Source organism: Artemia franciscana, chromosome 3 (assembly GCF_032884065.1).
Source record: "Artemia franciscana chromosome 3, ASM3288406v1, whole genome shotgun sequence".
NCBI classification, from domain to species: Eukaryota; Metazoa; Arthropoda; class Branchiopoda; order Anostraca; family Artemiidae; genus Artemia; species Artemia franciscana.
Window position 1 is genome coordinate 39,605,387 of NC_088865.1, and position 26,948 is coordinate 39,632,334.

At 34.2% G+C, this 26,948-nt stretch overlaps 1 long non-coding RNA gene across 3 annotated transcripts in view; it reads right to left on the reverse strand.

The window, feature by feature from the left end:
* The window catches only part of LOC136025259 (uncharacterized), a 76,734-nt gene that overhangs the window by 18,195 nt on the left and 31,591 nt on the right, over positions 1-26,948 (reverse strand). Inside the window, exons 4-6 of one of the 3 annotated variants that reach the window (XR_010617046.1) lie at positions 25,800-25,992; positions 19,219-19,333; positions 15,946-16,102 (exon numbers count right to left, since the gene is read on the reverse strand). This is a non-coding gene — a long non-coding RNA (uncharacterized LOC136025259). The remainder of the gene's footprint in view (positions 1-15,945; positions 16,103-19,218; positions 19,334-25,799; positions 25,993-26,948) is intronic. The other 2 variants (XR_010617047.1, XR_010617048.1) reach the window with 2 other exon arrangements.

Consider the following 26,948-nt stretch of genomic DNA (forward strand, 5'->3'; position numbering starts at 1 on the left):
TTCGAATCAGTATTTATAAGTCAAACCAAAAGTTTTTTTTTTCAATTTTAGTTTCTATTGAGCGGAACTGCTCCTTACTTACGGTGCGTTTCCACGAACAATTTAAAGCTTCTTTGGGGATTTTAATGGTACTTTAAGGTTTGGTCGCGTTCCCCGTCTGTTCCCAGCACTTAAAATGTCGTTAGGTATTTTAATGGCAATGAGTTTAATACAAATACAACTCAAATGTTTCTTTTTCTGCCATTTTCTATTATTTACGAATTTAATTTGCACGTTTTTATTGTTTAAAGGTGGATCTTTTCTTTTATGTTTTACACTTCGTTTCTTTTCTTTTTCTTTGCTTCTTTCCGCATGTCTGTAAACGTCCAAAAATTTACTTTTCTTTAATATCGTGGAGAAATAGCCGAAAATTCTATTATAAAAAGGTGTCCTATGGAAGATCTCTTCCAAGATAAAAAAAAAAATTCTTGGATTAGTGCACCTTGATACGGTACTGCATACTTAGACTTGCATCTTCCCACGCCGCTTGCCACATAAGGTGACAAGTGTTTCTCCAAGACGACGTCTCTTGTGCTTTTGACAAAAGTTCTTCGAGCGACGATCTCAAAAGCGAAGCATCCTTCTCAAGGGATTTGCCTAAGTGGCAGCGAGAACTATAACTAATCAAAAATGAAAACAAAGAGCAAAGAAAAATGTGGTTAGAAGATATATGACAGAAATAACAAAGAAATGTGCGGTTAGGAGATAATTGACAGAGAGAATTACAGTCAACAGCGGGAATCAGAATGTGTAAAAAATCAAAGTGAGGACCAGAGAATTGTAGGGTTAGCAGACACTCGACAACGAGAATCAGAAAATTTCAAAAATGACATTAAAGGACAAAGAATCATGCTGTTAGAAGACAAGCGAGAACGAGAATCAGATTGAGTCAAAAATCAAACTAAAGAAGAAAGAGATATTATGTTGGAAGAAGAACACGATTGCTATCTTCGACGCCAACAAACTGTAGAGCAAAAAACTACCCAGTAAAAACCTACAAAGCCCAGTAAAAACCAACAATACCCAGTGAAAACCTACTAAGATGCCGTAAACTACGCAAGTATTTGTTACAAGTCAATGGGACCCTTCAACGTTATATGTATTCACTGTGGAGCCCACCAATTTCCTGCAGGAAAAGTAGCCAACAAAGCTGATTTACTTAAGGGTTGTGAAAATGAAAATTAGTTCTAGTGCTCTTTTTAAGAGACCAAAATGATTAGAAGGCACAAACACCCCTCCCCCCTTTTTCTTAGAATCATCCGGTGAAAATTTGGAGATGGCCATTTCGTTCAGCATAGTTGAAGGGCCAAGTAACTATGGCTCTGGAGATAACACGATCACCAACAGAACCTGGGGAAACGTCTTTTAGCCAGTTTTGGCTAAAAATAGTTAAAAGATTTAATAGCTTTATTTTTGAAGATAACTTGACCTCTCAACACCCACAAGGCAATGACTAAAAGCTTTGAACTTTATTTATAGTTTATTTGTTATTGGAAAGCATAGATGTTTTTGAGGGAATTACTTTCGGTGGGGGAGCGGTTATTTTATACGGGAAGATTTTCACATTGGTGGGGTAGTTTCTGGAGGTGAGCTTTCCAAATAAAACTTTACATGGGGGGAAACTTTGACAAAATTAATATGCAAATTATGTTTTAATTTTTCATGTACGTTGAGCCAAATTCAAACCTGCATTAGCAAAAAAACTTTCAGGAAATAATTTTTTTAAACATAAATAATTTTTAACTAAAAGTAAGGAGCAATATTAAAACTTAAAACGAACAGGAATTATTTCGTATATGAAAGGGGCAGTCCCCTCCTTTGAGTAACTCTCCTTACGCTAAAGTTTGACTTAGTCCAAACTTCATTTTTAAATTGTTTCCGTCGAAACACTGGCAACCATAGATTTGGAGTACATGGGTTGAAACAGTAGAGAATCGTGGCCAAATACATGGGAAATACTCAGACGGTATTTTCCTAGAGAACTAACTGGAGAGGTGGAAACATGCTAAGAAAGCGATTATTACTTCACAATATACAGAATAAGAATAGTTTAACGCATTTTGCATTCAGCCTCGCTATACTTCAACCCCAGCCCCCCCCCCCCCCGACAATGTGCAAATATATAACCCGAATATATTTTTCAGCTGTTATCACAATGCGTCAATCTTGTTTCAACCCGTGTTCCCAAAGCCCATATAAACACAGCCTATATAGACAATGTTTATATAGGCTCTGAGTATGCCTTTAAATTGTATCAACTGTGACAAAATAAAAACAGAAAAAATAAGTTTTGGTAGCCGAATGAATTTAAAATACATGATTTGGGCTATATTTACATATTAAAGGGGATGGGCAAAGTATAGGTAGGCTGTTTGCAAAATGTGTTAACCATGATTATTCTGCAGGTTATGAAGCAAGAATTGTTTTCTAAGCCTGTTCCCTTCTCTACAGTTGGTTCTCTAGGCTAATGGTTCTCAAACTTTGTACGCACACCCCTTGAGAATACACAAAATTTTTAGGGGGTACGCGGCCGGTTAACAAAAAATAAACAAATTCTAGGACTGGCAAATTCAATTCGGTCTAAATTATAGCCATAGTTTACTAGGTAGCGGTAACTGAGGTATAGGCTACCTTAAATGTTTTTTTGGGTAATAAGGGGTACAGTGTCTAAATAAGTTTGAAAACCACTCTTCTAGGGAATGACCCAAGCAATAATTTATGCTAAATATATGCACATTAGGAAAAATAGGGGGCAGAACCGGTCCTGGGGTTGATGGTGTCTGGAGAAAAATTAATTATAGACCCCTCCCCTTGCTCCCCAGCTCAAAAACAAGAAAAATAAAGCCAAATTAAAGTGATAAATTAGATTAAAATAGTCAATTCTCCCGCCGCGACGCCTTCTAAGCCACGACACTCGGAGCAACCACCCCAGTTGCTCCATTCCCCTCGGAACGGAATAGGTTAGGTTGAAATATAGTGGAAGCCCCTTAAAATGTGTTAACTAAAATTTGTCGGCATATTATGAAGTAAGAATTGGTTTCCTATTACACTTTATTCTCGATAGTTCCGTTTGTAGGTTAATATTTTTTTAGGTTCCCCCGCCCCCACCCCTAATGTACAAATATATACTCTGAATTGGAAAATAGCCTACCCTGAATTGGTATATATAAGGCAGGGGTAAAGTTTATTTCCGATATAGCCTAAATGAATGTTAAATCTGGATTAAGGATGCAATTCTGACTACGTCTAAACAGACCACAGCTTAGATATCTGTATATCAGACAAAATATTCCCAACCAGAGAATTCGTGTTGGAAAGAGTCCAGACTCTGACGCGCAGACTCCGACTCAGACTTTTTCATGCGAAGCTTGTCTAACCTATTTATTTGTATCAGTGAGAAATTGAACTACTAATAAGCAGTGTGCTTCCACTTAGGGGATTTCCCTTCTAAAATGGTGTTTTGTTTTAGGGTTTCTTTATCGGGTGGACTGTTTCATTTAGAATTATAAAATTCAACTGGATTTTCTGAGAGATTTACTATTTAGAACTTTAAAGATAATCCTCACTACTTCATAAAACAGGGGTGCCAAAATATGGAAACTTTGGGGGAGGGTTAGGATTTTGTTATGAAGATGGGAAAAAGGTATTAAAATGTTGAGGTATGGGGGTTATTTAAATTTCTTTGAATAACATTACCCAAAAAGGGTTTATAACGAAAATTTACTTTCCTAATTCTATCTAAAATTTCAATCATTCCCCCTCCTCTTATTAACAATGCCAAACTTAGCTAAGAGAGCACCATGTCCTCAGTCAATCAATGAAGTTAGGGTGATATATTTATCCAGGGCACTTATGTTATAGCAACAACACTCAAGAAAGGAATTTAGGTTAATACTAATAAATATCCCTAAGTAAGATAAAAATATTACACTTTAGAAACAAATTCGGGCTATATATTTGCACACTAGGGGGGTGGGGGTAAATTATAGTGGGTCTGAATACAAAATGTGCTAGGTACATTTAATCTGCATATTTTGAAGTAAAAATTGTTTTCTAATTTCACAATCAGAGGCGCGATTTGCTATGGAGAAGAAAGGAACTGTCCCTCCCAGACCTCAGTTTCCTCCCAGACCCAGTTGCCCCCCCAGGCTTAAATTTTGTTCCTTCCAAAATCTTGTCAAAACTAAGATTATCCTGCATAATTTAAGCATCAACAGAAACATATCAGTTTTCTTAAATATACATTTACCTTTATAGCACTTTTATAGTACTAAATAGTACCTTCAAATGGCTTTTTTTTAGTTTTTACTGTCATTTCCCTTGATTTGAGAAAGTTGGCTATAAACTTTGCCCCCCTCCCCCTGCCTTCATCCAGTATTTTTTCGAAATTGCGCCAGATGTTCAGACTGTCCAATTATTTACCCCTACCTACCCCAACATGCAAATATATAGCCCAAATTATATATATCCCATCTATTGTCACTTGTCTTTGTCTTGTCTTTCGCTAAGCTGAAAGAAACTAACGAAAGAAACCGGTGTTACAGTGCGTCGATGGATGACGTTTTCTTAAGGTAAAAGCCCATTTTTGCCAAGCATAGCCTTGGCTAATTGAATGAATATATAAATTTTGCACTCTATTCGCATTGCATTGTTAATTGAGAATTTTTTTTTTTTTTTCATTATTACAGGTTATCTCAAGAGCCCTGAGCATCTTAAAATATGTCATTTTTAACTAAAATATTTCAATCTCGAAATCTCAAAAACTAAAGATTAATTTTTTGCCAGTTATAACCGAAGACGCCTTGCAAACAAACCTCTTTCAAAGCGGCCAGTTCACATCAAATGCGATGAAAACGAAAAAAATCCATAAAAGCATTCATGCAAAATGACTTAGTTGTATAAGGATGAAACTCATATAAACATGAAAATCCCTTACTATGAAGATAATTCCTTGCTTCCAACATTTCTGGCAAAATCAGGATGTAAAAAAATTAAATACCGAGAAAAATCAGAGCTATAGTAAAGAATGACATATCTTTTTTACAAAATGGTAGGTTGGGAAATGTTTCGTTTTATGTCTAAAATTTAAAAAATTTGTTTTCTTTTGCCATCTTATATTCCAAATTTCTAATATGTGTCACATTTTTCCCTTTTATACCATTGTGTCTGGGCACGAGGAAATGTCTCGTTTTAACTTAAAAAGTTTCCAGTTGGCAACCCTACGTCTGTCACCCAGGCAGCTCTTGGTTTTTAGTGCTGTTGGTGGTCACCTTTATTTTAAAGTAGGGCCTGCCTACCGGGTATGAAGAACGAAATTCGTTCTATCCCAAAACAGGGCAATTACTATTATTTTTTTTTTTTTTTTACAACTAAAAATAGTAAAGAATATGTAAACTATAAAAAGGATGTCAAAGCAAGGGCTACCTGAATAACTTAGGTGGGTTATCTTTGAGCTGCTATGCCTACTGATGACCTAGTACTACTTTTTTATGCTTCCCAACACTGTAAAGTGTCTAATACAGTATTTTGCAGCAGTTTCTTATAAGAAAAAAACACCTAACGCAAGATGGCGACAATGATTTATTTTCAGCACTAGTGCAAATTTCTAGTCTGATAAGTTTCCCAAACTTTTAGGCCCTTTTTCTATAGGCAAGATAATGTAAAATGCAATATGCATTGGACCTAAGAGTATTCATGCGCGCAAGGGTGACTCAAAGTATCCAGGCTCTGGGGGATGAGATTCCCTCATTTAAACGACTCTAAGATCATATTATACGACTCATGAACATTTATTATACATTAATCCTTTATCATTTATACTTATCTGTGGAGACAAAACAGAAACTAAAGCGGAAAACCTCATGCGTAAATGTGTAATAAAAAACAGCAAAAATTGTAATCGCCTCTTGTTCAAAGTGGAGTAGTGCTGAACAATCATGTTTTTTCAGTCAATCAGAGTCAGAGGCAAGTCAGAGGCATCGGTGGTGTCTTTCTCATTCGCCAAAAACTCGAATGAACCTAGTCAAGAATGAACCATGACAGTTCTTAGCAAATTATTAACAAACCTTAGCTTGCTACATGTTCCTTTGGCAGTAGCAGCTAGGACATGTGTTGTCACGGCCAATTTGTAAAGACGATTGGATTGCTAAAGCTGACATTTACTGGTGATTTCCTTCACCTACAAAGTCTCGGAAGCAAATTATGCTGTGGCAATATTGGAACAGAACTTCAAGCTCTACTTAAAGAGCAGTGCAGTCCGAAGTTCTTTCTTGGTTTTGGATACAATATTGTTGCTAATTAGATATCTGCAACCAAAACCCTTTTTTTAAGAAAGCTGAAGTAAGCAGTAAAATGACTGAAAGTTGATAAGGTAAGCTCTGAGATTATCTTTCATCATTGTAATCAATCTTTTCAGCAGAATTCTGAAATGTTGTCTATAAAAATGATACATTGAGATATCAGGTTGACTCTGAATTCGGCTGTCAAAAAAAAATGGTCCAAGTCATCCACTATGATGTCTGATGAGGTCTGCCTCTGAATCGACTTCCCTCCATCCGGTAAACACTGCTACACTGTCAACTAAAGCGTTGATGTCATCCTTCAATATTCTTTTAAAAAATTTCTTCACAGCTTCAAGCATCTTGATTGCCTCGTTGATGTTTATCTCCTTTTCTTCAATAATTTCTCTTACTATCCTGATCTTATACATGATAGTCTTCATAAACTTGACGCAGGTAGTAAAATCTTAAGTTTAGAATCATTTTCAGAAAGCTCATAGCTTGTGCCTTCGTCTTCACATCGGCGTTCTTTATCTGTTTAGGTTCGTCAATTGTTGAAACAATTGCTTAAAACAAATTAACTACAGCTTGTATGGTTTCAAGCCTTGCAGTCCACCGAGACATGAATTGCACTATGCTGGATAATAGTGTTTAATCTGTAGGCCTGGCAGGGAATGTGAGGCAAACATCAATCAAAAATTTCAGATACTTTCAGCTGGGCTCCCTTAAATTTACCAAACATGATACTTGCATAATCAAAAAACTGGAAAGCTAGTTTATCCAGAGAGATTCCTCTCCTTGATAATGTTTCTATCATATTTTCCGTCATACCCTGCTCAGATTTGACATTAACCTCGCAAGAGTCTTTTTCTAGCTGTTTCCTCTGAGTAGTGGCATCATCGAGGGGGATGGAGCTAAGGTCGGCAGTTGTCCCTCTCGAATAATTTGGAAAAAAAACTATAATTTATTAAGTAGCTTTAAAACAATTGCTCATTTTAAGTGTCAAATTTGCTTTTTATTTTGAGCAGATAATTTTTTTTAATTATTCTATGCTCTTTTTTAACGTAAGGAAAGCGAAAAAAATAGCGGTCCATTACACTTTATAATGCGTTCCACATTAATATTTTTCTAAATAAACTGATTTTGAAACCTTATCATCAAGTAAAACTAGGAGCCTAGTTTATAGCAAAATTGAAAAAATGTTCTGTCCATCCTGTTTCACGACATTTGCTTAGGTCAATTTTTTTCCCTGATATATAAGGAGCTTTTACTTTCTCAAATCTATCTGTTCAAGACGATTCTCTTGTTTTGAAAACGTCAAAAGCGGAAATGAATACATTCTATACATCTGCAGAAAGGACAAAAATGAAATCATTGAAAAATAACTAAGGTGAATATAATAACTACAAGTGAATATAACTACAAAAATAACTACAGTGAATATAATTTCCTGAATGAAAAGGAAATCATTGGAAAAGAAAATAGATCTTAGTACTTTTATAATGATATTTACACAATAACTAGATAGGTCGAATTGGTTGTGGTTTGGTCTAGGAATTTGGTAGAAGGGGATCTGCTCCAGGAATAATTTAATTTTTTTAATTTGTATTTCTAGTATTGTATTTATAGTATATATATATATATATATATATATATATATATATATATATATATATATATATATATATATATATATATATATATATATATATATATATATATATATATATATATATATATATATATATATATATATATATATATATATATATATATATATATATATATATATATATATATATATATATATATATATATATATATATATATATATATATATATATATATATATATATATATATATATATATATATATATATATATATATATATATATATATATATATATATATATATATATATATATATATATATATATATATATATATATATATATATATATATATATATATATATATATATATATATATATATATATATATATATATATATATATATATATATATATATATATATGAGTTCAGTTGAGTGTAAATAATTGAAAAAAAAGGTTTGATATAACTATTTGCATTTTTTTTTTTTTTTTTTTTGCGTTTATTTCCCTTCTCTTGTATTATGAATCTTGATAGATATGATTTAATGTTTATCTCTACGTTCACAGCCCATGGAGCCTTTTGTAGGGATGTTAAAAGGGATACAATGATTGATTAATTTGATATAAATAAAGTTGAAATTTAAACTATGCATAATTTCGATGGGGTATTGGCTTCTTGGTATTTCTTCTTCTTTTCTTCCTTTTAATGAGTTATTGGCAAAACCATTTTAATGTAGAAGCAATGTCAACATAAAACATGAATATGAAGACAAATACCACTGATCTCAGGCCAAACTGCTCTGATTTTTAAAGCTAAGACTGATTTTTAAAAGCTAAGAATTTTAAAACTAAGTAAAGTCACATTTGGCCCCAAGACAGATATTCTATCGTAGCCATTCCTAACATTCCTAAAAACTTTATGTAAATATTTTTGGAATTAAAAAATGGCAACAGATGAACAAATTTTATTTAATTCAAAATACTTGTCGGTTATTTGAAACACACCTAAGAAGTAAAAAAAGGTTAATCGTATTGAAATATAGCAAAAATTATGATAAAATAACACTTTAGAAACGAAATTAGGGAAACCCAACCGAACCTAACCCCTAATCAAAACTATATATTAAATAATTTGTCAAAATATAGCCACATCGTTTATTTTATCATTCAAAATAAGCATATGGTAACCAATTCCAGAAGGGCAAAATCGTTATTGTTAGATATTACACTACATAATTCTTGAATGTGTTTCGAATAACTGACAAGTACTAAATGAGGCCCTGTTTATATACAGTGGTCGTCCATTGTCGACCAACACAGCGAAGCATATCGAAAATACATTGCAAATGTATTCAAAGATACTTTGATCGTCCAAATTCCTGCTGATTCTACCCTCGAGAACGGCTTGGTACACTCTTTTTGCATTTGCTTCGACAGTATGAAACTAAAAGATAAACCTTTAAGCATGGCATCAACGACAGTTTGTCTGCACAAAAATAATTGTTATATTCAGATCCCTGATTGATTTTAAACAATATCATCAGGCTCCCTGTCCCCCTCTTACCAAATTCCTCAAATAGCATTGGCCTACGTTTGACATAAGCTTGTTTCATGCCTATTCATGTCCTTTCTCCCCTTTCAGGCAGTTTTGTTTGAGGGTGAGTCCTGGTTGAACTTCACTGAAGTAAGGATACTGGGACTGTTTGAAAAAAATTCCATGTTAGTTTAATTGGTCGTTAGCTATTGTAAGTATATCTTCTTTTATATGTTTATATTTTTCTGAGGACGTCCCTGGGATATAGGGCCAAGATATTCATTAAAATTAGATATCCACTGTCTTACGAAAAGAATTCCCTGTTGTTCTTCTTGTTTTTTATGTTTGTGGTGGAATACTAGCATCGTAGTTTATTTATTGAGATAAAGCTAATTATTTTTCAGCATAATTAGCTAATTTATTCTCAGACGGTTGACCGGTTTTTCTCAAACAGAGCAAACTTCTTGAGTGTTGCTGGGCTAACACGAAAACGCCGATAATTCTCTAACGTCTAAAAATAAAATGAAAATTTTGACTACTTTGGCTTTCCATGCCTTTGAATACCTAAATCATTTTGTTTTGATTGACAAACCCAACCTCAATTTCCATGGTAAATGGCTTAAAACAACCTTTAAAGGAGGCAACTGAAATTTAAAAATAAATATATGAAAACTTAGGTATAAAAGAGATAATGAGAAATTTTTTATCAGCCCTATGTTTTATACTTTAATGCAACGAGAATAAACTAGCATTCTTTTTTATCAAACAATTCATGGTACGAACTGTGAGAAAGGAGCAACTCGGCTCGAAAGTAATCGAAGCTGTAAAAAAGGGAATTTTGATAAGAATTGATAGAACAAAAGAATTGGCTTCAATGCTGAATCCAAATAACCAAAAATGTGTTAACTTTAATGTTGCCAATCAAAAAGCCACAACTCTGAGAAAATTTGCCTTATTTTCAGAAAAGAGAAAAGTTCAAATGATCTTAATGAACGTAACGCCATTAGATTCAGCATGTCAGAGAAAATTCTTATAAAAGTCTCAAGGTCATATCTACAAAGGAAGTTTTGTGTTGTTTGCCAGAACAACGATTATGGATCCAAGTTGAATTTTCCCCAGTGATAATCGTATAAAGTCAATGGTCCTGGAATGTCGGAATAGGGCTTGTTCGAACAAACACCGGAAGTTCTAGGGCCTGTTTTTAGTGACCAAAGAGATTGGAGGAAGACTAGCCTCCGCCCAAGCTCCTTTTCCCCCAAAGTCATCTGATAAAATATTTGGAAGAGCCATTTGATTCAGCATTGCGGAAACATCCAATACCTATGTCTGTGGGAATGACAAAACATCCCACAGTCCATAGGAATTTTTTTATGTGAGGGGGGGGGGGAGGATATTCCACAGAATTAATTTTGGAAAGTAAGGTTTTCAAGGGAATTTTGCAGGCAAATTTTACACTGAGATGGGGATTCCACAGCAGGATTTTAAAAAGGTCTGATATTGAGCATAAAATATTTTTCAGACACTAAATTTTTTCAATACTTTTAGAATTTTCTTATTACAAGTCAGCAGCTTTTTTTTATTCAGAAGTAGCTCTTATAGAATTGGGACAAAACTTAAAAATTCAGCGTAAAGATCGAGGGATGAGTAACAGATAGTTCCCCTCTTGTCTGATAAGCAATAATTTATGTTCCTTTCAAGCTTTAATGTCACTCCTTACTTTCTGATGGAAAAAATTATACAATTTGAAAACAATGCCAACTTACAATTTAAAAACAAATCTGGGTACTTGATAATTATAGCGACCACACTTAAGAAGTTAATTATAGCGACCACACTCATGAAGTGAAGCTAGAAAACCGAAAACAGAATAATTATAGCTAACATATTTTGCATGCAGACCCGCTATACTTTACCCCCAGCCCCCTAATGTGCAAATATATAGCCTTCATTGTATATTTCCCAGATATTGTCCCAATGCGGTTCTCTTAATTCAACCAGTGTTCCTGTAAACTGAATCACTGTGACGAAACAAGAACCAAAAAACAAGTGACAGGTGACAGAATGCATTTGACTTATATAACTTGGGCTTCGTTTTTGTACATTAAGGGGGAGGGGGTAAAATACAGCGGGTCTACATGAAAAAAGGGATTAGCTACAATAATTCTGAATATCATGAAGCAAGAATTGTTTACTAACTTCACGCTCTCCCAACACTGGCGTGGTTGCTATAACTAATAAGAACCCAAATGTGGTCATTAGACAGACTGCATCAATCGCTAGCAAAAGACTGTTTGCATGATCTAATTTCTGAATAATCTTTTCACTGCTTCGGCTTTGGTTATTGTTACTGGCATTTCACTTTACTTTTATTTTTTTATTTTTTGAGCGCTAAGGACGGCTTTGTAATGGCACTTACCGAAATATGCGCTATACCACTTTAAAAACCAGCAGTTACATTGTGCATTTTCATTCCTTTATTTTTTCAATCTAAAATTTCTCGAAAGTTTTTACTTTATATTCTATTAGTGAATATAATAATTGTAGTAGTAGCAGTAGTCCTGAGTTTCAACTTAACGCTCTTAGCGTTCCTAATCTATCTTTTTTACAACCATATTGCGACTACTTTATTATACCTATTTGGTCATTTACCTTCTTTGGAGTCTCGGACCACAAAAACATTATAATCCGTGTCTTGTCCCCTTCTTGTGCGGTTATCCCCTTCTTGTTTCTCATCCAGCTTCTAAAAGCCAGAAATGCATCCTTATTACAAACTCAGATTAAAAAAGTTAACAAAACTTCGCATTTTGAATATTATCAAATCACAATGAAAGTAGCCAAGGAGACAAGGTGAATTTTGTTACTTTGAATAAGTCAAACAGTTTGTGGTGATGGAATGTAAATAAGGAGCGACCCGGCTCAATAGTAACCAAAACTAAGAATAACGGTATTTTGACAACAATGGATACATAAAAGAACCGGTTTATTCTGGTGATTTCAAAAATATGAGTCTAATTAAGTTTTCGTCTACCCATCAAAAGCTACCAGCCTGGGAAAATTTGCCTGATATGCAAAACAAGGGGGGATGACCCCCTATAAGTGAAAGAATTTTAATGAAAATAACTTTTTTTTTGCCAGAGGAAAGATCTTGGATGCGTGTTTATTTTTGTTGTGATTTGTTTATTCTCAGGGGTGATCATATCGACCCAGTAGTCGTTAAATATCGGGAGAGGGATTGTCTGAATGAAAATTGAAGTTCTGGTGCTATTTTTAAGGGGCCAAAAGGATTAGAGGGCAAATACACCCCCTTTTTCTTAGAGGTCTCCCCCCTTTTTCTTAGGATCATCCGGTGAAAATTTAGAGATGGCCATTTCGTTCAGCATAGTTGAAAGGCCAAATAACTATGGCTCTTGAAATAAGACGATCACCAACAGACCCTGAGGAAAGGTCTTTTAGCCAATTTTGGTTAAAAATAGTTAAAAGATTAAATAGTTGCGTTTTTGAAGATAACTTGACCCCTCAACACCCACGAGGCAAAGGCTAAAAGCTTTGAACTTTGGCTAGTGTTTATAGTTTATTGGTTATTGGAAAGCATAGATATTTTTTCGAGGGAATTATTTTCGGTTGGGGAGCGGTTATTTTATACGGGAAGATTTTCACATTGATAGGGTAGTTTTTGGAGGTGAGCTTTCCAAATAAAACTTTACATGGGGGATATTTTGCCAAAATTAATATGCAAATTCTGTCTTAATTTTTCATGTCAGTTGAGCCAAATTCAAACCTGCATTAGTTAAAAAACTTTCAGGAAATAATTTTTTTAAACATAAATAATTTTTAACTAAAAGTAAGGAGCAGCATTAAAACTTAAAACGACCAGAAATTATTTCGTATATGAAAGGGGCTGTCCCCTCCTCAGAGTAACTCTCCTTACGCTAAAGTTTGACTTAGTCCCAACTACATTTTTAAATTGTTTCCGAAACACTGGCAACCATAGATTTGGAGTACATGGGTTGAAACAGTAGAGAATCGTGGCCAAATATATGGGAAATACCCAGACGGTATTTTCCTAGAGAACTAACTGGAGAGGTGGAAACATGCTAAGAAAACACTTATTACCTCACAATATACAAAATAAGAATAGTTTAACGCATTTTGCATTCAGCCTCGCTATACTTTACCCACAGCCCCCCCCCCCCCCGACGATGTGCAAATATATAACCCGAATATATTTTCCGGCTGTTCTCGTAGTGCGTCACTCTTGTTTCAACCTGTGTACCCAAAGCCTATATAGACACAGCCTATATAGACAACGTCTATATAGGCTGTGAGTGTGCCTTTAAATTGTATCAACTGTGAAGAAATAAAAACTGAAAAAATAAGTTTTGGTAGCCGAATGCATTTAAAATACATAATTCGGGCTATATTTACACATTAAAGGGGAGGGGCAAAGTATAGGGAGGCTGTATGCAAAATGTTTTAACCATGATTATTCTGCAGGTTATGAAGCAAGAATTGTTTTAAATTAGTAATTATTATCGCCTGTTTTATTATTATCCTGTTGATAATTATTATTATCGTCAATATCAAAGCCAATCAATGCACTTGTTGACAGGGTGCGCCAGAAACACCGTTTTTAAGTTCTTAAATTAGTAATTAAATTGTTTTAAATTAGTTAAAGGTATTAAGTGTTTAATACGGTATTTTGCAGCAGTTTATTATAAGAAAAAAACACCTAACACATAAAAAAAATTATTATATATTAATCCTTTATCATTTATGCTCATCTATAGAGACAAAACAGAAACTAAACCGGAATACCTCATGCATAAATGTGTAATAAAAACAGCAAAAATTGTATTCGCCTCTTGTTCAAACTGAAGTAGCGCTGAACAATCATGTTTTTTCAGTCAATCAGAGTCAGAGGAAGTCAGAGGCAACGGTGAGGTCTTTCTCATTCGCCAAAAACTCGAGTGAATCTAGTCAAGAATGAACCATGACAGTTCTTAGCAAATTATTAACAAACCTTAGCTTGCTACATGTTCTTTTGGCAGTAGCAGCTAGAACATGTGTTGTCACGGCCAATTTGTAAAGACGATTAGATTGCTTAAGTTGACATTTACTGGTGATTTCCTTCACCTACAAAGTCTCGGAAGCAAATTGTGCTGTGGCAATATTGGAACAGAACTTCAAACTCTACTTAAGAGCAGTGCAGACCGAAGTTCTTTCTTGGTTTTGGAAACAATATTGTTGCTAATTAGATATCAGTAACCAAAACCCTTTTTTTAAGAAAGCTGAAGTAAGCAGTAATATGACTGAAAGTTGATAAGGTGAGCTCTGAGATTATCTTTCATCATTGTAATCAATCTTTTCAGCAGGATTCTGAAATCTTGTCTATAGAAATGATACATTGACTCTGAATTCGGCTGTCAAAACAAAATGGTCCAAGTCATCGACTATGATGTCTGATGAGGTCTATTGTAGCGACAGTTGTATTTTTTATTATTGGTGGGGGTTTTATTTGTTTTTGGCTTTGTGTTAATTCTTCTTGTCTTGTGCTGAGGACTAGTTTAGATACAGGCGAAATATCCGCGTTATTTTAGTCGTTTATCTCTTTTCTCTCTACTGGCAGTAGTCTCGTTTGAGGTTTTTTTTTTTTCCTGAAAATTTCAGTATACTTCAAAATAACAATACTATATGTAAGCAATGGACAAAGTTCATAACTTACAGCCCTTCCCCCAGGAGCTGTGGGGGTTAATACGTCCCCAAAGACATATTTACTAGATTTTTCGACTATGCTGAACAAAATGGCTGTCTTAAAATTTGTATCCGATGACTTTGGGAATAAAATGAGCGTAGGAGGGGGCCTAGTTTTAATGTTACTCCTTACTTTCAGTTGAAAAACTTATTATTTTTTAATTTAATTTCTCATTGTTTTATTTAAATAATGCTCGAAAATCCAGCCCCCCCCCCCTTCATGAAAATTTTCTTCCCCTATGAAAAATTCATCAATGGAAAGATCCTCTCATGTAACCTCCACCCCCCTTCCCCCTTCCCCCAAAAAAAATTAACACCTGAAAACGTCAGTATGCTTCGTCTATAACCAAAACTATATGTAAACAAGGGGCAAAGTTCATAACTTGCAGCCCTTCCTCCGGAGGCTGTGGGAGATTAAGTCGTCCTCAAATACGTATTTATTCATTTTTCAACTTTTCATTCAGTTTTCAACAAAAGGGCAATCTCAAAATTTTTATCTGCTGACTTTGGGAAAATAATTGGCGTGGGAGGGGGCCTAGTTACCCTCTAATTTTTTTGGTCACTTAAAAAGGTCACTAAAACTTTTATTTTCGTTAGAATGAGCCCAGTTTTTGAAAAACCAGTTTTTGACTTTTAGCTTATAAGTTAAAATTGTCAGATACAACCTTTAGACATTTTAAAATTTGACGTATGAATACTTAATAATTAGTAAGCAATCAATTTACTTACAGTTTCCAGTTAAGGGCGATCTCTTAAGCGGAGTGACATTTGACCGACGGCGAAGGGCATTACTTCTTTCAGCCTGGACCATGTCATCACAAGCATTGCCAGCTTCCACTAGTTTGTCCACAAGAGGTCGACTGTCGCGATGCTCTTTAATGATTGGCTAACAAAGAAACATTTATATATATATATATATATATATATATATATATATATATATATATATATATATATATATATATATATATATTTGCAAACGTCTCGATTTACAAACTATTTTTAGTGAAAAAAAACACCCTGAGCCTCGGCTATTCGAACACCTTCGCTGCTCACACTGTCTTTTACTAGCAAGGTAAATGAAGCTGCCCACCTGACCCATCATTTTGTTGCCCCAAGTCATCTTTTCATCTGCGCTTATTCCTAGCCATAGTAAGTTAGTCTTCTTAACATTTATTTTTAAACCTATTCTAGCAATCTAACCTCGCAAAACCTCAAGGAGTTCATTCAATTTGCTCAAATCTTCATCTAGGATGCGTAAATCGTCAGCATAATCTAAGTCCAGGAGAGTTTTTCCTTCCCATTGGATTCCGTAGTCTCCCATTGCCTTTCCTGTGCTTCTTAGAACAAAATCCATTAAAATAGTCCATATAAAGTGCGATAAAACACAATCCTGCTTAACTCCTTACTTAATACGAAAGCAGTTGTTGACCTAATTTACTGCCTGAACCGCAGAAATGTTATTCTCGTACATAGCACTAATCACTTTAATGTACAGTAATTTATCAGGTTTAGCATTCTGATACTGTACTGAATATTTCTCTTTAACTCTTTCTTTGTCACTAAATGAATCCCCGTTTCAATCTCTAATTGGGACATGTCCAGACTGACGGTTCCCTGTCAATTTTATTACATACTGTAAAATTATACTTATTGCGGCTAATTACATATTTATGACTCAGTATAATAATGGGCAGTTATCAATTCAGGCTGAATCTTCCACAACTTCCATAATTTTATCAAAGGCCTCCATTCCTCCTTAGTTTATATTTTCAAGCTCTCTTCACTTTCCTTACAGTCCCTTTTATTTTCATATAATCTATCACTCAAATAATTTTTGTAAAACCTTCTTCTTTCCTACTAAACACAGGCGACTACACTATTAATCCTAGTTGTATTTCCAACCATCCTTGCCAAGAAACAATCAGCAGCTTCGCCAACATTTTTCCTCAAATTATTCCACTTATCTTGTACACTCTAGAATTTCAAACCCTACAGTTTGATATTTGACTCTCCCTAAAGAGTTTCTCTTAAATTCTCATCCTTGAGTCTATCAATGTCATAACTTCCTCGAAGGTGATCACCCTTTCCATATTTCAGCTTTAGATTTACCCCAGACACTATTGCAAGATGATTTTTACTTTTCATATAAAAACAGCACCCCTATACATTCTTTCTTGTACTGATTCTCCCAATCTACAGATAACAGTAATAAAATGAAAAAGGTTGGCTGCCTTACTATATTGGGATTACCATGTTACTTTTAGTGTCATTTTACGAACAAACAATGTACTACTTTTAAGAAGACCGTTATAACCGCAAAATTCCAGCAGTCTTATATCGTTTCTGATTACCTTTCCAAAGCCAAATTTACCAAAGCTATAATATATTCCCATTTCGAACATCTCCTAATAAAAACAGAATATTTCAACCCTGGATTCTGTTTATTTATCCAAGCAGCTGTATGTAAACTTCATTTGAGTCACTACTATCTCCATAAGTCATTTCTACAGAAACATATAATACTAGAATTCTTTTATTAACCCCTGTCCGACTTGAGCAAGACTTGGCAGTTTGATTTTCGTCATCGAGTCCTATTCCCTGCCTATGCATTTATCATCCATGCCAAAATAAAAAAAAAACTTAATTTCATCCGTCTACCCCAGAAATATGAGTTTCTAAGACGTCTATAAAGTCAGGCTGAAAACGTGTGAATTTGTTAACCAAAAACTTGAAATTATAGAAGTTTATTAGCATTGTAAAATTCCAAGCTGCAAGTTTCGTATAATTTAAATCAGTAGAATTTTAATGGCATCACGAAAAGTAATTGGGACTAACCAATAGAAATGAGCGACTAAGCCTTCTTCTCAAGTAGACGCAAATCACTTAAGCCGGCTTGGTACCGGAAATAAAGAAGTCCCTGGGACCTCCAGTTGAATGAAGGCTTTCTGCGCCTTCCGCAGAATTAATAACAAAATCGTCCACAAGCAAACTCGGAGTATATTACCTCTGATTGATTATATACTCATGCCTACAAATATTACCCTAATGTTGATAGAGGCAGCCCAAATAACGCATATAACTATTTTGATTACAATACATTTTGTATATTCTGATTTATCTCATTTGTCTTGTTTTTTAAGGCGAGTAAAGACGATCGAAAAAAGAATTTAAGCTTATGAGACTATCAACTTTCTTCGAGAGTATTAATAAAGAGTTCTATTATATATTTATTATATAATTAATAAAATAGAGTTCAAAAAAAGGAAAGGAGTAATAGAAAACTTAAAACATACATAAATTTAGACGTATAGCGAATCAACCTTCAGACGTAGATTAACTAGCCCATTATGGTTAAATATATAAAGAAAAATTAAAAGTAAGTCAAATTAAGAATAGCAAAGGTTACTATGAGAGAAACAATGAAACTTGTAACGAACAGAAATGAAGAAAACCGTCAATTATATCTTTATATGAGAAGATATTATCATAAGCAAGGGTTGGGCTACCAACCGCTTAAAATTTGTAAGGAAAGGAGTTTTCTACTGAAGAAATTCATACATAACAGAACTGATAAAGTTTAGTTTCCACGCACAATTGCAAAAAAAAAAGTGTATATAATTCAGAGTTGGCTGGTTAACCTCCAATCCCATTCAGTTTTTAAAAAGACATTATAACTTTCTACTTTAAATCGAATAAGCCCCTGTTAAGCACACCCTTATAACAGAAACAAACGTATTTGAAATTATTTCAACTCCCCTTCCCTCCTCCAGTCCACTTCCAGCACAATAGATAAGCTTTTGTTAATCTTAAATATTTTTGAGTGATCACCTTTGATACGGTCCAGTTTTGCAATCATCACAATAAATATAAAATAAAAACCTACTGTAATTCTGACATCATAATAACCTGCGTGCAAGGGCTTAACACTGAAAACCGTTTGAGTCAGTTCTGTAATGCGATGTTATCGACACCAAAGTCAAGATTCTCTACACTTATTACCTGAACCTTCTCTATGAAATTTCCAAAATTGGCATCAGCATTTCTCGAGATGAAATTCCAAAGGCGACTCGAAATTTGACTATCTTTAAACTTTTCTCCATTGTCTTTCTTTTACCTACAAAGTACAAAATTTTTATTATTATAACATAACACATAAGTTTATTTTTAGATTTAATTCGGACGACAGCTAACTTTTTATAAACTTTATATTAATTTACTCCTCAAAATAATATTTTACTACTACAACTAGCCAAAACACAATTACCATTTCTGAATCAGCAACAATTCTAATTTTTTTCACAAAATACCTCTTACATTTTCAGAATCCAGGCCATTATGGGCCAGATTTGTTCTTTATTAAGTAACACCTGTTGTTTCTACCATAAAAACCATTTTAAACAGAAGGAAAACTTCTGCCAGAAACGATGAAACTTTCTAGAATTCGAGTTTCAATTGACCCATTTCCCATTGCAATGTCAGTTTCAATTAAAATTATTCTGCATGTTTTAATTAATGTTAGCAGACGTCTTGAAAATTTATCCAGCATCTTCAATCTCCTATGAATTTTAAACTGGAAAGGGATTAGCGGCAGCTTGAGCTTTGCTTTATTTTAAAGTCTGTTCTTGGAACCGAGCCAGGATGCAGGCGCTGTCCCGAGTTAATTTTCAGCCATATTACAAGATTTCAGAAAATCTACTCGAATTGTTTTGGAAACCGTACAAGACTTTTGTCTGCCTTGTAATCTTCTATTAGAAACTTGTTTTTACATTAAAAATTGAAAAAGATTGGAAATTCTAGCATCACATTGGTCAAAATGAGTGTACTAAGACTCACTGCATTAGGGCTGACCATGAAAAGGAGTGCAAGAATGAGGGGCCCAGTTTACCTTGAAATTATAAAATACTAAATTATTTATGGGATTTTGACTTTTAAAGATCAAGGCCAAGACACTCTTAAATTCGCTCTAACGTGATCAAAATTTACTCAAAGGTTTTCAAATCAGCCATCAACATTTATTTAAGGTTGACACATACCTTTGATTCATAAATTCAATAAAAAAAAAATAAAGAAAGCATCTGAAAGACAAATTGGATAATCAAAATTCAACATATATCAACTCTCCCTCCCCTCTTAATTCATCTACTAAACAGATGGCGCTGGTCCGTATTTTGTTTCGTTTCTTTCAACTTGGTCATACCTTATTGTGTTACTCCTATATCAGTTTCTCTAAAATTCCCTTGTGCTAGTTATCGTGGTAATAAGTATGCTTTAACTGGGGTTGATTCCTCTGTGGCCCTTTTTTCTCAGTGCCCCAGACCCATTTAGGGTCAAGTTTCTCAATTCGTTTCAAATTCCCTAAAATCCTTAATACCAAAGCTGAAGTCTGTATTTTCACAGCCAAGTGGAACTTGAGGCATTATCGGAATTAAACCAAATAGAAGTTATAGCTGTTACAGAAGAACAGCCCAGACCAGGGATCCCTACCTTTGAAAAGTTATTCACAGTTTATTAAATTCTATAATTCATATAACCTTTTTACATCATATAACATGAATCCATCCGCCTAAGCACTGCTTAGAAAGAAATTCAAGTTTTTAGGAAATATAAATTGCTGAAGCTAACAGAATATGAAAATTAAGAAAGAAATTCGTACATCAAGCCGATTTTATTATGAAAATGTCATAAATTGGCCAATAGCGCACCAAAGAAATTATATTCTGAGAATAAGAAGTTGTTTGGTAGGAAACCAGACCAGCTTAATTTCAATCTTCCTGAACCACCCAAAGTTACTGCTCTGAAGTACAGTTACTACTCCTGGATATATTTTTTTAAACTGAGCTTTTTTAGCATTATTTTTTCAAATCTTTCTCAATGCACTGTGGACTGAAGATCGTCTATTACAAAACAACCTGAATTACAAATACCACTGCAACAATGATAGAAGGTCTAGGTACGTAAGGATTCGATGTCAGTAGCTACTTGGGCGAATTTATTAGTCTACTAAGATCAAGCTGAGATTTAATGCCAACCCAAGCAATGCATATCTAAACCAACGAAAATAAAAATGTCAGACAGTTTAAATGACTCCAAAGGCAAAGAGCATCAAACCTTTTCGTCCATTAATATTAATTAGACTAAGACACTAAAAGTATTATGCAGTCTTCAGGACTGAATATTTCACTGACACACTAAGCAGATTTTTTTGTTGAAGTGATGACATGGCTTAATCTTGCAAAAGGGGACTTCAGATATCTAATCAAATACCATCTAATACAATTTGCATTTTGTTCCCAATATTTACCCATTAGAGTTTGAAAGAAAAATCAGGAAGCTAAGAAAAATGGGATCCTTCGTCCCGTTTTCCTGACTCCTAAAATCTATTCCTAAAACAAAATAAAGGAATCACTGCCGATATGCTGAAGGAAATAATCCTTCTTCAAATAAGGATGAGGTGATTTTGGAGCCGCAAATCCACTTCTAACTCCTATTGCCTTATTAATCAAAGCCACTAGAAAATGTCTTGGAAAAACTGATACCTGGCTCAATTTAATTTCCAATTAGTATCTCCCAAAGGTATTTTACCCTGTGAATTCCAAGGCCATTGTTCAGAAACTTGATGCTGAATTCAATATTGACACTCAAATTCCTAAGGAGCCACAAGCTGCAACTCATAATGATATGGTAAAAGGAAAAAAAAAGACAAAATTAACAGCCGAGTAGGTTTCCCAAACCTAAAACCAAACTGTTCTTCTCTTACAACATGATCTCCAGTATCTCAAATTAAAAAAAAAAGTATCATCATACTAAGCAGGTTATTTCCTAGAATAACTAAGTTAATGCCTCTATAATCACCTATTAATGCCTCTATAATCACCTATTATTTTTCCAATTAATTGAGAAAACGACTTTCCGAAAATTATTTTTTCAAAGAAAAGAAAAAAGCCCTATTAAACTAAAGACCATTAGAGAAAACTTTTTGTAACAATTCAAACTCAGAACAACCGGAAACTACTATTAAAGAATAAATTAAAACCAAAACGAACCGAAATTAAGTAAACAATAACAGCAAACAGAGAGATATAGGTACTAATCTACAAGCAAAGCTTCTTGGGCTTAGTAACCACTTGACGTTTGAAATAGTTTTTTTTTTAGTATTAGTAAATTGATAAAAATTGAATATAAAAGAATAAATAGATTTTAAAACGAGTAAAAAATAAAGTAATTATTCAAGTTGAACGTAAAACGAATAAAAATTGTTACAAATAGTATATCATACCCTCAGCCATTTTTGAGACCTATCCCAGGGACTTTGAGGGGGTTATGCCATTACCAGTGGCAAAATTATTGGACTTTTTGACTATTTTGAACAAGATAGTTGTTTCAAATCTTAATACGAAGTTATAAAGGAGGACTGCTAAAAAGGAATAAGAAAGGGTCTTGTTGCCCTCCAACCCACTTTTAACATCCCCCTCAACATGACTCGATGGTTCGAACTTAATACTATCAGCGGTTCATGACAGATTACACACACCTTTTTGATAAGCTGGGTACACGTAGTATCTTTTGATTTAGTTTGACATGTCCTTCAATATTTCAAATTGTTTTAACTAATTAACCTCAACCGCTCCGAAAACACCCAGAATCAGTTGATTATCTTCAGAATCTTTTTCCAAAGATGTGAGGAGTTTTCCCCTACAAGTCTAGTTATTTGATCTTTTGGCTATCTTAACCTTAACTCTCTTGAGCCTTTTGGATAAAATAAAATGATTCCACCTATTTTCTACATTGTAGAACTTCAAACTCTCCAGTTTAACGTTTAATTCTTCATTTACCTCCTATATTTCCTTCCCTCTATATTCGTATTCGTAGATATAACGTTATTCGTAGTTTCTATATTCGTAGATGGCACTGGCTCTTGCTTTGTTTGATTCTTTCAGTATGGTCATTCCAAATTCGATTGAATCAATAAATTTTTTTTCTTGATAAATAAAAAGTTCGAATAGGGATAAATACTCTTAACAGAGTAACAAATTTCAGAAAAATACTAAATATTCCGGGAACATATGGAGTGACCGCCGTTAATAGTAATACTGATTGAAGTAGTAAGTAATAGCAGTAATAATACTACTGATGAAGTTTACTGCATGTGTGGCTGAAATATCTTTTTTTTGTGAAATTTAAGAAATTATCTAGGTTATTTTGAGAATGAATAAGAGACCAGGTTAGGGAAAATAGTTCGTCCTTTTTCAGTCTTCAGTCAGTCACTGACCAAGTTCAAAGCTAAATGCTCTGGATAATTTTTTTCCACTCAGTCATTATGCCAAAACATATGATATTTACAAAACCACCCCGGTTGTAAAGTCTGTTCAGGACTGTTAATCTTAGGCTGTTAAATGAAGCCTACTGGAAAAAGATCAGAGACTGAACTATCCATTTTGAAGCATATCTATGTTCCTATCTCCACTTCTTCTGTAGCTTGATCACAGGCTTAAGATATTGCCTAAATCTTTCCGTATATTCGGTTTAGGTTTGATTTTCTTTTACTCTGGTTTTTGGACAAAATGAATGATAAACACATAATAATGCATATTAATTAAATATATTATAGATTAAATGGATTGGTACCCTTTCCAGAAATCTTTGCCATTTAAAATTTTGTTGAGTTTTGTTTCACTTGCCATACAAAATTACTTTCTCTTTCTATTGGAGAATTTTATTTGTAAATATTTCAAATACCAAAAACAAGGGGGTACACCTTAATTTAAGCTTATTTACACTTTTTAAGTATTATCTCCCCTCATCTTTTTGTTACGTAGTTTAAAGTCCGATAATTTCATTTACAAAATCGTGATTCAAAAATACTGTTATCTACAAAAAGTTAAATATTAAAAAACTTATTATTTTCCAGGAAAAGAAAAACATCAATAACTGCTCTAGTGATAAAGAAATCAATCAATCCGCTAAAATACTACCTAGGAAGAAATTCAAGTTTTTTTTAGGAATTAGATATTGATGAAACTAACGGAATACGGTATGCAAAGAAAATTTCTTAAATTTTAAACCAATTTTATTATAAAATTTATGTCTACCTTGAACCACCCAAAATTACCGTCAATAACCTTAACAGGTTCCCTGCTCCTATTGTAGAAAGCCTCCAACTATATTACAGGGCTTCCAAAGGTTAAAGGAGTCAATAATAGGAAGTTTAGGGACTTTTTTGCGTAAAAAAAGGATCTTTCAGAACCTTCCTGACACAAAGAAAAGGTCAATGGAGACATGATCCAGTTATTGTTTTTTATATAAATGACAAAATCAACGCCATACTCGATATTCACACCAACTTCACAAAAATGTAAAGCGAGGACAGATGTCAACAAGCGCCTGTAGTGTCATCCTCTTCTAGAAGCACATGGGTAATATCAAGAGAATCTGACTAGTTAGCTTTCCATGTGGATCTTCTGATGTTTCTTTTTTCCTTGATGTTCATCTATCAAGTTACCAAAATAGGACAAAATCAAAGGTTACCAATTCAGTTACTGACCATTTTTTGGTCACTATCCAGTATATAAGAGGGTATCAGCAACTCCCAAATAATTTGTTCTGAAAGATAAATTTTGAGACTGTTGTGGTAAACAATTACTTCTACTAGATTTTTGTTAAAATGAGTATTTATTTAGCACTATTATTTTCAAATCTTTTTTTAAGTTACAACAGGCCGAAGAGCATTCACATCAATGGCTACTTTAGTAAACTTATTAGTCCACTAAGATGAAGCTGAGATTCAACGCCGAATCCCCAGCAATACAAATCTCAAGCAACGAAAATCAAAAGACTTGGAGCTTAAGCGACTCCAGGGGCAAAGAGAGTCAAATCTTTTCGTCCATTATTATTAATTAGACGAAGACGCTGAAAGGATTATGCAGTCTTCAGGACTATAAATCTCACTAACACAATTAGAAAACTTCTTTGCAAAAGGGGACTTGAGACCTGTCTATGGGAGTTGATGGGCCTACTGGACGACTTGTTAGCTTTATCCAATTAAATACCAGCTGATACGATTTCCGTTTTCGTTCCCATTATTTCTCCATTAAAGATTTGAAGAAGAATCGGGAAGCTAAGAAAAAAAGCGAAGCTTCGTCCCGTCTCCCTCACTCCTAAAAACTATGGGAAGGATTCACTGCCGATATGCTGAAGGAAATAATCCTTCTTCTTACACACCTGAGGAGATTCAGGAACCTTCTCGACTAGAAAATTCATAAAAAGAAATTTATATCTGGCTGAATTTAATTTCCATTCACCTCAAATCTCCATCTCCCAAAAGTGTTTTGCACTGTGAATTCGAATGCATTAGTTCAGATACTAGTCTCTGCAGTCAATTTTCACTCCCTTATGCATAAGGAGTCACTAAAGCGATACCAGATGCTACGCAAAATAATATGGTAAATTAAAAAAAAAGAGAAATCACCAGCCGAGAACGTCTAACTTTCGGCTTTTAATCAAGTTACCCAACAAGATCATACCCCTTTTATGTCGAAGACGCCTAATAATCCTAAGTTATCTAAAAAAAAATAATTATCTACCCGACTTATGTCAGCTACCTCATATTCTACATCGGCAATGTCATTACAGTGGGTTTTGGTGAGTCTCTTCTTCTCTCCTAATAAAATACTGCTAGCATCACTGCTCTCCATTTCCGACTTTCTCAATAGACGCTGTTCTTCTTCTTTGAAATTTAAATTTATTTTCAATGTACGGTGCGACCCTTTTCCATGACTGAAAAAAACACAAAAATGTTGTAAACAGTCCTGTCTTACCGGTTCACAAAATATATATCAATGGACATTTACACCTTAGTGGGGGCTCACCTAAAGTACAGTCATAGTAAAGTGTACTCAATAAATTAGCTCCTCCCCCTTCCCCCGGCATTGCTCTACATATTTTATATTTCATCAAAATAAGATTCAATATCTAGTTTAATGAAAAAAAGGTTTTTTTCAACTGAAAGTAAGGAGCAGCATTAAAACTCAAAACAAACCGAAATTATTCCACATACGAGGGAGTTGCCCCCCCCCCCTGCTCAGTACCATTTCTTTTCACGTTAAAATTTGATCTCTTTTAGAAAAGCTGAATATTCAAATAAAACTGCCCTTGTCTTTCAAGAATCAATCTTGAAACAAGAGCTAAGAGCTCATATGGCACTTGTCACGAGGTCAGAAGAGCCAAGAGCTCATATGGTATGAGCTCTAGCAAAATTCTAAGAATTAATAGATTGCTTTAAAAGGAAAATCAGAAGCTTAATGCCGATCGGGATTTAAAATAAGAGCTCTGAACCACGAGGTCCTTCAAAATATCAAAATTCCTTAAGATTGGATCACCCACTCGTAAGCTACAAATACATTATTTTTTCTAATTTTTCCACTTCCTTCAGCCCCCAGCTGGTCGAATCTAGAATAACGATTATCAAGTCAATCTATACAGCTCCCTGACACACCTACCAATTTTCATCGTCCTAGCACGTCCAGAAGCACCAAACTCGCCAAAGCACTGAACCCTACCACCTAACTCTCTCAAAGAGAACGGATCCAGTCCGGTTACGTCAATCACGTATCTACGACATTTATAAGCGTTTTCCAAGATTTCCAGTTTCCCTCTCCAACTCCCCCCAATGTCATTAAGTCTGGTCAGGATTTGAAATAAGAGCTCTGAGACATAAATTCCTTCTAAATATC